This window comes from Equus asinus, unplaced genomic scaffold (assembly GCF_041296235.1).
Source record: "Equus asinus isolate D_3611 breed Donkey unplaced genomic scaffold, EquAss-T2T_v2 contig_197, whole genome shotgun sequence".
NCBI lineage: Eukaryota > Metazoa > Chordata > Mammalia > Perissodactyla > Equidae > Equus > Equus asinus.
The window spans coordinates 153,050-164,504 of record NW_027224846.1 but is presented as its reverse complement, the minus strand read 5'-3'; the positions used below and the strand labels follow the sequence as shown (position 1 = coordinate 164,504).

The window sequence follows — 11,455 nt, the reverse complement described above, 5'->3', positions numbered from 1 at the left end:
CTTTAGACTACTTTGGGTAACTCAAATATGTGAAATTATGTGTATGGCTTGTCGTGACTGCCTTATTTCACTTAACATAATATCTACAAGTTTTATCCACATTGCAGCATGTAGCAAAATTTCCTTCCTTTTTAAGACTAATATTCCATTATATATATATATATATATATACACCATATTTATTTATCCATTAATCTGTTAATGGATACTTGTGTTGCTGCTACCTTTTAGCTATTGTGAATAAAGCTTCTGTGAACATGGATGTGCAAATATCTGTTCTAAACTTTGATTTCATTCCTTTTGGACATATACTCAGAAATGTAATTGCTGTATCATATGGTGATTTTATGTTTACTTTTGTGGGAAACTGTCATAACATCTTCTACAAGGGTTGCACCATTTTGCATTCCCACAAACACTGCATGTGTTAAAAATTCTTCACATCCTCACTAACACTTGTTATTTTCTTTCTTTTTTTAAATAGTAGCTATCCTAATGAGTGAGAGGCGGTATCTTATTGTAGTTTTGATTTGAATTTCCCTAATAATTAGTGATGTTGAACATCTTTTCCTGAGTTTATTGGCCACTTCTATGCCTTCTTTAGAAAAATGTTTATTCAGTTGCTTTCCTCATTATTAAATTAGATTTTCTGTTGTTGTTGTTGAGTTGTAGGAAGTCTTTATATAATTCTTGTATCAATCCCTTATCTGATACATATTTTGCTAATATTTTTCCATTCTGTGGGTTGCTGATTTACTCTGTTGATAAAGATTTTCAATGCACAGAATTTCTTTTAATTTTGATGAAATCCAACTTATCTACATTTTTGTTGTTGTACATACATTTGTTGTCATATCCAAAAATCACGGCTAAATCCAATGTCATGAAAATTCTCCCCTATGTTTTCTTCTAAAATTTTGTAGTTTTAGTTCTCTGTTTAGCTCTTTGATCCATTTAAGTTAATTTTTGTGTGTGGTGAAAAGTAATGGTACAATTTCATTATTTGCATGTGGATAACCAGTTTTCTCTGCACGTTGTTGAAAAGAAGTTCCCACTGAATGTTTTTGAGACCCTGGTCAAAAATCATTTGACCACATATGTGAAGGGTTTGTTCTGGTATCTGTATTCTAGTTTATTGATTTGTGTCTGTCTTTATGCCAATACTACACTTTATTATTGTGGCTTTGTAGTAAGTCTTGAATCAGAAAATTATTTTATACGATTGTTTTGGCTATTTGGGGTACTTGAGGCTCTATATGAATTTTAGGATGTATTTGTCTATTTCTGCAAAAAACCTCACTGGAATCACGATAGACATTTCATTGAATCGGAATTTTCCTTATGGTAGTATTGACATCTGAATAACATTAAGTTTTCCAATCCATGAACACAACATGCCTTTGTGTTTATTTGTCTCTTCTTCACTTTCTTTCAGCAATGTTTTGTGATTCTCAGTGCACAAGGATGTTGCCTTCCTTGTTGAGTGTATTCCTAAGTATTATATTCTTTTTGACGATATTATAAATGCAATTCTTTCTTAAATTCTTTTTAGGGTCGCACATTTACTAGCGTACAGAAATACAAATGATTTTGTATCTTGCAACATTGCTGAATTAGATTGTTGGTTCTAAGAGATGTTTTGTGCACTCTTTAGAATAGAGCCCTTCTCCCTCCACCTGCCACCACCTCCATCTTGTTTTCCATTTTCCCATCTTTTCAACATCATTACATCCACTTTGTGTGTGGGGCTGTGAAATTGACAACATTGTTCAATTGTCTAGTATATATCGCTAAAATACAAAAATATAAATTATTGTAAAACCTGATGATCTTTTAGTTACTATGTCTATATGTAGGTATTCTCATTATTATTACTATTTTCTCTGTCAAGGCACTTTTAGAATTGTAAATTTATAGGCAATACTGAAAATTTTCAGAAAATGTTCTCAAGATATTTAGAATTTTCAAGAATATATTTTTCAATAAAATATTTCTCATTTACTTTTCTGTGTTTTGTTCATGCTGTTTGAATATGGTGTATCATACATATCAATTCTGAAAAAATGTTTTTTTGATAATAATAACTCCATTATTATCTTACTATGTGCTTTCTAAGAAAGACAATAAGCATATGTTGGTTTCCCTGTATTAATTCTCTAATTCTCCTACCTTGCAAAATGACAATCTTTTTCTGTTGCTATTGCTGTTACTTTCTTTTCATTCTGATAGATATTTTCACTTTGTCTTTGAAATTTTCACTCAATCTTTTTTTATCAGTTTCATAGTTTTTAATTTGTAAGAGGCTTTCTTGTTACCTGAAACTATTTTACATGTCTCATAATATTTATCTTGTGGGATAATATGTCACAGTTCTTTGATGATATGATTCCCATTTTTGAAAAGTACATTCTCTTTCTGCATTTTTACAATGATGTGTGACTCACTGTATATTCGTGCAGAGTGTGTGTGAATAAGTGTGTGTATGTATGTACATTTGTTCATCTTCTTCTTTCATTTTGGAAACTTCCTTAAAAGTCTGGTAGCATTCAACTCTAGAATAACATGCCAGACTAGAACTTTACATACTGTGTGGAGCTTCTTCACTTACAATGTCTCTGGAGGAGAATTCCTCCTCCTACCTCCAGGAAGGACTCTCAGAGTACTATTTCCTTTTTTCCATTTAAGTGACTGAATGTTTCTCTATCCAAATTCCTTCTTTCAGAGTCTTCAACTATTTCATCTCTCATTGTGCCTTTTGCTCACCTGCTGACTTTTAATTTGTAACATGTCTATTTCTTAATCATCATAATAATTGAGTTTTAAGAGGGAGGGATGATAAATACGTGTGCTTAAATTCACATACTTATCTAGGATTGGAAATGATTCTAAATACAAGAAAAACAAAGGGAAGAAAGGAATGAGTAAGACAAAGTGTTATAAAGTAATGTATGATGTTATATAAATGTTAGAGAAGCAGAGAGATAGAAAACATGTCATTTGGAAGAGCTTGAGCAAAGTCCTGAAAGCTACACTGAGCATGGTGTAGAGATTTTCAAGTAAAGGGTCTTCTTTAACTGCAGCATTCGGAACTTGAGTGAGGAGGCAGAAGAGAATGACTTTGTGTAAGTGGCACTTAACAATAAGGATTCGTGCAATATTTAAGAACAGATGAGCCAAATTATAATATCTAACTTCAAGAAAACATCTAACTTCAAGAAAGATTTGTCATTACTTGGCCAAGTAAATTTAAGAAATAAATATAACTCCTCAACATGAGCTGATAGGCTACTGTAGGATTAGAGGAAAGTTTTAGGGCTTAAATACGAAAGAAAAATCATCCCTTATGGGTCATAAACATTTATTGATACTAGAACTATACAATGTATACAGTTACATATATTTTCTATGCTTACATTTTGAATACAACACCTGATTTTGATGATATGTGAGTCTGTGTAGGGTAGTAAAACACACTTATCCTAATAAAGTCACAATTCAAATGTTGTTTTGAAATAATTTTAAGGATTTCTAAGAAAACACTTTGGCCACAAATATTTGCATATTCAAATTTCAATGTCTGGATTAGAAAATAAGATTTTTTTTCTTTCAAATGGATAAGTTCAGTTCATTTAAGAGCCATAAAATTTTATGTAATACACAGTCTGACTACAATAATAAGTTAAAAATAGCTTATAGTTTTGTACTTAACTTACTCTCTTGTTTGACTCTAGGAAAAATAATATCAGCTCCCCTATGGAAAATTATAATCAAACATCCACTGATTTCATCTTATTGGGGTTGTTTCCACCACCAAGAATTGGCCTGTTCCTCTTCATTCTTATTGTTCTCATTTTCCTAATGGCTCTGTTTGGCAACCTGTCCATGATTCATCTCATCTTCCTGGACACCCAGCTCCACACACCCATGTACTTTTTACTTAGTCAGCTCTCCATCATTGACTTGAATTACATCTCCACCATTGTTCCAAAAATGGTTTCTAATTATTTCTTAGGAAAAAAGTCTATCTCCTTCATTGGATGTGGGGTTCAGAGCTTCCTTTTCTTGACTTTAGCAGTTGCAGAAGCACTGCTCTTGACATCTATGGCCTATGATCATTATGTAGCTATTTGTTTTCCTCTCCACTATCCCATTCATATGAGCAAAAGAGTATGTGTGCTGATGATAATAGGATCTTGGACCATGGGCTCTATCAACTCTTGTGCCCACACCACATAAGCCCTCCAAATCCCGTACTGTCAATCCAGGGCCATCAACCATTTCCTCTGTGACATCCCAGCCATGTTGACTCTGGCCTGCATGGATACCTGGGTTTATGAGTATACAGTGTTTGTGAGCACCACCCTCTTCTTCGTGTTGCCTTTTATTGGTATTGCATGCTCCTATGGCCAGGTTCTCCTTGTTGTCCACCACATGCACTCACCAGAAGGGAGGAAGAAGGCCAATTCGACCTGCAGCACTCACCTCACTGTGGTGACTTTCTATTATGCTCCATTTGTTTACACTTATCTGCACCCAAGATCCCTCAGATCTCCAACAGAGGACAAGGTTCTGGCTGTCTTCTACACCATCCTGACCCCAATGCTAAACCCCATCATCTACAGCCTGAGAAACAGAGAGGTGATGGGGGCCCTAAGAAGGGTAATTCAGAGAATCTGTGCTGTAAAAACGTAGGCAGAGCTTTTTGCATGTGTAGCCAGGACTTGGATACAAGTTCATGTATCAGTGTACAGTAATTAGAATTATTATTTTATGCCTAGAGTGCAAGAACTAAAATTAGAGCAGAAGAAAATCACTCATGTCTGGACAAAATTATTTTGCAATAAACTAATCATTTCAACCCTTATCCTTTGTTCTTCATGGTGCATTTTCACATTAACTTCAAATTCATTTCCAAATGCATTTATTTTTTGCTGATATGCTGTCAGTGAAAATGGTTCTTGGTCATGGAAAGGAAAATGGAAACTGTCTAACTGAAATTGTCATTCAGCATAGAAGTTTTACCACTTTCAAATAAGTCTAAAACAGAAAAATAAGTGTTTCCTGAATGTCAAGATCTAACTGAAATTCAGAAGACTTCTTAGTCTTCTCACGGTAGACCCATAACTTACCAGTTAATCTTTCTTTCAATTTAGAGAGACTTATTACAGGGACTTAGCTGAAACTTCAGCAGGGATTCGGACTTCTCTTTCTTGTCTCTTTTAGGGTGATGAATCCTAGGGAAGTGATTTAACATCAGGAGTACATCAGGATCAACAATGAAAACTTGGAGGTGCTAACAAAAGTCAAGGAAATTGTGAAGTTAATTTTAAGAGGAGTGTTTCAAAGGTTTTGTCAATTAATGGGAATTAGGAATATCAAGGACATTCCCACAATCGCCCATGACATTCTGCACACACAAAGTTTACATCCTAAGTAATGTTAAAAAACAAACTCAGTTGGGGGCCGGCTTGGTGTCTCAGTGGTTAAGTTAGCACATTCTGCTTTGGCGGTCCAGGGTGCACCGGTTTGGGCCCTGGGTATGGACCTACACACTGCTTGTCAAGTTATGCTGTGGCAGGCATCCTACCTATAAAGTAGAGAAAGCTGTGAATGGATGCTACCTCAGGGCCAGTCTTCCTTAGCAAAAAGAAGAGGATTGACAGTAGATCTTAGTGCAGGGCTAATCTTCCTCAAAAAAAAAATTCAATTGAGTAAATTTTACAGATTTTATTGGCTTTATTCAATGATTCATGAATCTGAAAGCATCCCTTCTAGCATCCCACCTAGACAGGAAGAAGCTCTGAAGACCTATACAAAAAGAAAGACCTTTATAGTCAGAAGGAGGTGGGACAAGGAAGTTATTCTTGAAAAGAGCTGATTGGTTCAGGCAAGGTCAACTTCCCTTGGGGGATGGCGGGGTCCATCAGGTGGCTTACCTCGCTAGTGCTGACCAGTTAATTCCAGACTGAGTGGTTTGAGAATCTAGTCCTTGGAGAGGTTGAAACTGTAATTAAGTTAGGTATATGTCTTGGCTTGTTGATGGGGACTTAGCACAAGTGACTCCATTCTGGACCTGTTGTCTCTTTTGTAACAGTAGCCACTGCTACTCTTGTATTAGATAATATCTCAGATGAGATTTTCTTCTTCATTTACTACTTCTTATAGGTTTCTCTGAAATAGGTTGAGAAAAGTCAATATCTATGTACAAATTTGAGTCACTGATAATATGGGTCAGTTACTATCCTAAACAAGTCCCACTTTTATGGCCAATAAAAATCCCTCAGCTCATGTAAACTTCCCCCCGGTTGAAGTGCTGCCACTGCTCATCAGTGATAACTGCACAAATGTTCTTTATCATCTCAGGTATGGCAGGGAGGGGAAAGGTCATACTCTACAGAATTTGAAGGGCACAGCACAAAATGAAAATATGAGGTCTCTTGTTCTAGAAGCAGGAAAAAGTGATTTAGTGGTCCTAAAATGCAAAGTTTTTTCCTTCAAAATTAATTTATTAGCTATAAATGAAATACAAATTACAAACAATATTTCTTGTATCATGATTTTATATATAATAAATAGTAATACTTTATTATGTAATGCCTGTATTGGTCATAATATTTTTCTGGCTCACTTTTCTCCAAATTTATTTTCATCAAAATTTATACTTTTAAGAACTTCATTTGTTATCAATATAATTGAAAATATTGTCAGTCAATGATGGCAAATGCTAAGATGCAATTAACTTTTGATGATTTTTGATTTTGAGAAGCATCTGCTTAAGTTACCGAAGCTATTATGCATGCTTATACGTTGTGAAAATTTGGACTGAATTTCTGATGTTGTATCAAAATATAAATTTTACTACATGTGGAGCTGATGATTCTCATGAGAATTTTTTTCTAAAAAGATTTCTCTTATGAATCAAATTCAACTTAGCAATCCATATAAATCAATTTCATATAAATCAAATTTAATTTTAAATCTGAATTTAATCAATGGCTTTCTAATAATTCCTCTCAAATTTCTGGTAACTTGTGGACTTTGTATAAAAATTCGAAGTGTCCTCATGTTTCTAATGCCTGTTTATTCCTTTTATCATTGTATATTCAATTACAAGTGAAATGCATGCTATTTTTTGTTGTTGCTAATAACTGGCTTTTGAAACTTCAAGGGAAAGAGTTTTCTTTTCCTTCATTAATCTTTCATATCACATTTTAAATCCTCAAATTACCTTTAAATTTTGTTTACAATTCTAATCCTGTGGATGTTTCTTTTGCAATGTTGCAGTAGTTTCAAACCATTGATTCTGGACTCTTCGATGAATTCTGTGAGTCCCTTGTATGCTTCAGTGCAATGACCATGCGTACACGTTTTTTTAAAAATTGCTTTCTATCCCCAAATCCCCACCCAGTACATAGTTGTATATTTTAGTTGTGGGTCCTCATGTGTACACTTTTATTTAAAATAATTTACTGGCAAGTTTGCTTCCTAAGCTACCTAGCATTTCCTGTTCTGGCACTCAGGTGAGATAGTTAATAATTTCTTAGGTGACAGAGGGATGGGCTCTGGGACTGAAGGATAAGTCAGCCCCTGCCCCCATCATAGGTCATTGCTGCTGCCAGGCAGAGATTCTCCTTTCTAATGGGCAGTGGCCACTTCCATCATTGTTGTTACACCTGTAGCTGCTGCTTTCATCGCTACCACCAATTAAGTTCCAGGTCTCAACCCAGCTACTCCCTTGGGGTCCTGTGGTGCTTTGAACACAGATGTGTGTGTGCACATGAGGAGGCCAGGCCAATTGCCCTTTGTGCATGCTGCCTTAGCCCACATGTGCAGGTGCTGTTGCTGGACAAAAACTAGCATCCTAATGCTTCCATATAACCTAGCTCCGCTGCTCAGGTGTATACTCCGAGATAAAGTTATTAACAATTTCAAGGTTTTAACAACAGAGCATTAAACCAAGAAAGAAACCTTTCTGAGCATGAGACACTATGCAAGCAAACAGGGCACATGCCCGGGAGGGCAGACCTGAGAAGAGTAGAATGAATGAGCAGGAGAGGAATAATATCATGCAAATCAGGAAAATGATGAGAATGTCTGCTGTTTTTGTCATTTATCATCAGTGGAAATAATCTGATGGAGTGTCATGTTGAGCAGAGATTCCCAATTCAGACTCCTTACCTATTTCAAGTAGTGACTAAGGGAGGTAATCAGGAGATATGGATCAATTTTTTGCCCTGGAACACCATGGCCTAGGCGAAACCATGCCATATCTCTGGATGTAGTTTGTTCAAGAGCAAGATGGAATCATTTTGCCCTTTGGTATCAGTAAATGGTGTAGGAGAGGAAAAATAAGTTTCCTCTATGTTTCTATGTTCCTGGCTAAAAAATCCCCTGTAATAAAAGAAAGATTAACAGGAAACAAGCGCAAGTTTCGTAACATATGCATGCTATATAGATAGGAAAGACCCAGGAAAATCAGCTCCCTGAAATGGCCAAGTCTTCACCTTAAATATCATCTTTAGCTAAAGACGAAGATGTTGGGGGAAAGGGGAGGAGCAGTTAGGGGAGGTTACCAGGAAAGGCACAGTAAACAAGAGCATGTTCTTTCTGCAGATTTGAGCTGCCACTTTACTCCATTGATAAGAGTTTCTAGAGATCTGGTCATCCTCCACCACCTGGTTAAGAGAGGGAGAAACCCTTGCAAATGGAAATTTCCCTCATAAATGTAAATATCTCTTGCAAAAGGGTGACTTCTACTCCAGTTTTCACAAGTTGTTCTATGTCTGCTGATTCTTAAAAGTAACCAGCCTATAATGATCTTTATGCCAAAGAGGCACATTTGGGGGTGGCAAATTTTGCTTTCCTTTAATGGCATCATTAAAGTCTCTCTTACTAACTTTACTACAAAAGCAAGGATAATTCAAATTTTCGTGGCAACAAATCTGGAAATGAGGATTAATAGGTCAAAGCAAATACTGAGCACTCCAGGCTATTAGAAATGACCTTGAAATTCTTTATTCCAGTAGTCCCATGGCTCAGGAAAGTAGTAAACTAATTCCCACAGATATTGTGTCTGCACAAATGAGGAAGGCCATTCCTTCTCCCATAAACTCTTACCATTAGGAAGAGCAATATAGAAAGAAGACAAATTATTCAAATATTCTACCAGTATCTCCATTGTTTGTGAGAATCTACCCCAGATCATTTTAAAAACTGGACAATAAAGTCTCTCAGGATAGAAATACCCAAGTTGTCTTCAACTCACAGGGTTCCTGGCTCACTGTTCATTATGTCTCCTTTTAGCCATTTTTATTATCATCCAGTTGTTAACCAATAAATATTACCTTGTACTTCTTCTCCTTGTTTTTTACTGAGGAAGATAGACCCTGAGCTAACATCTGTGCTAATCTTCCTCTATTTTGTATGTGGGTCAGCACCACGGCATGGCCACTGACAAGTGGTGAAGGTCCATGCCTGGGAACTGACCCTGGGCTGCTGAAATAGATCACACTGAATGTAACCACTAAGCTATGGGGCTGGCCCCGTATCTTTCATTTCTTATTCATTCTTCAATTGTTTCATGACAGGAAAATGCAAATTTTAAAGCACATGGTCTCTATTTGGATGCTTTTATAATGCACATTGTGTGCATTGAGTTTTCTTATATATTAAGTTATCAAGGTTTGATTTACAGAAAGGGAAATTCTATTTCTCTTCCTATTTTTAGTGATGAGTATCTTTCTCAGACAATGAAGTGTGGGTGAATTGTGTGATAATATGGATTAAAGTAATAATTGCCTTCTTGTAATGTTTAGTTCAACCCCAACTACTCATTTAGTTGCATTCAAAATCTGGAATAAAAAAGACAGTTGTTATTTGGACCAAATGTCTTATCACTCACTAAATAATTACTAATTGCTGCATTTTACGGGACACGAAGATGTATGTGTCATACAAACTGGGAGCCAATTTCACATTTCGGTCTTAACCTCCATCCTTTTGTCTTATTTCCATGAAGTCAAACAATCATGAAATCCTCTTCATTTTCTCTCCTAAATATTTTTAAATATATTTTTTCCTCACCTATCACTGAAATCACTTGCTCCAAAGTGCACTCCAAACATTAGGAATTATCCTGCTTGTAATGATTATAGTGGTCTCCTTGGTGTTCTGTCTTATCTCAAAGGTTTTAAATGCATATTTGCAGCAGCTAACCGCCAAAGAAATGACACGCTCCCAAGACCCCATTCCTGTTTCACTCTGTGATTATGTTGATGACCTGCTCTTGGAATTGGAAGGGAGTTTGAGATGGAAGAGCGTAGTGTCTGCCCTTGTGACAGAAATAGCATCTTTAGGTCCTATTTTTCAGGATAATGATTGGGGATGTAAATAATGGTGGTTCCTTGGAGGCACTTATAGTTTAATATTTCTGTAAGAGCAGAATCTAAAATTTAAGAGAAAATAAACGATGCTTTCAAGGGTGCAGAGTACAATTCTCTGGAAGCAGTGGCTGTGTTAGTGGTTTCCATTTTCCTGCACTTTCAAATATTTACCCAGCATCACTACAGTTGAATGTCCAAGTGGATTTGGACATTTGTACTTTAGAAGATATTTCTATGCAAAGCTTCAACTATATTTGGAAAAAGTCCATATCCCTTACCTTGACCCGTCTGTGAAGCTTCTTTGATCTGCATGTCCTAACTTTCTCCCACTCACAGCTTCCTGCTGCTCTCTTTCCTCAGTCATTTGAGGTCTTTGAGAGTTCTTTCCCTGAGGTTGACATGACCAGTCTCTTCTTCATGTCAGGGTGGCCTCCCTGATGATTCTATGTGATAAATCTCCCTGACTTCATCAATGCCCAGTGTGACTATATAATGTGGGCTTTAGGTGTTTATCGCTCACACTGACATTTGGGCTCCACATGGTCAGAGGCTGTATCTCCTTGTCCATTGTTTTACCCACAGTAACAAGAATGATGAGCATCACACAAAAGTGCTCAGTACGTACTTTGAATTAATAAAGAGTAAATGGAGGCGAATGAATTTCCATGAAATCCTCCCAATTGCTTGTGCCTGGTGCGAACCTTGGAGGCTATTTTTTTCAGTTTGTCATTATCTCATCAGCACCTATTGTTGTTACTGTTGTATAAAAGTGAGTTGATTGTTGAATGTCTCCAGGATATAGTTGGAAATAGTGTATTTTTTACTAAATGAGAAATTGTATCATTGGTGATTTTTAGAGGGTAAATCAATGGTAGAAAGACCTGAACACCAAAGCCAAAACCCAAAAATTAATCCCAGAGGTCATATGAAGAGCAGGAAAACGTACATACATTTTTTTTTAATCCAAGAAGAAAAACAGGCTCCAGGAAAGCAAATAAATGAATTGTATCAAAGACTGAGGAGTCTGACTCACATTTCATTGCTCATCTGAAAGGGAAAGGGAGACAGAAGGG

General features: G+C 36.2%; 1 pseudogene; it reads left to right on the top strand.

Annotated features, from left to right (window-relative positions):
- The first annotated feature begins 3,753 nt into the window (after window positions 1–3,753).
- LOC123276703 (olfactory receptor 2L5-like) lies at window positions 3,754–4,692 on the top strand (annotated as a pseudogene).
- Window positions 4,693–11,455: the final 6,763 nt, after the last annotated feature.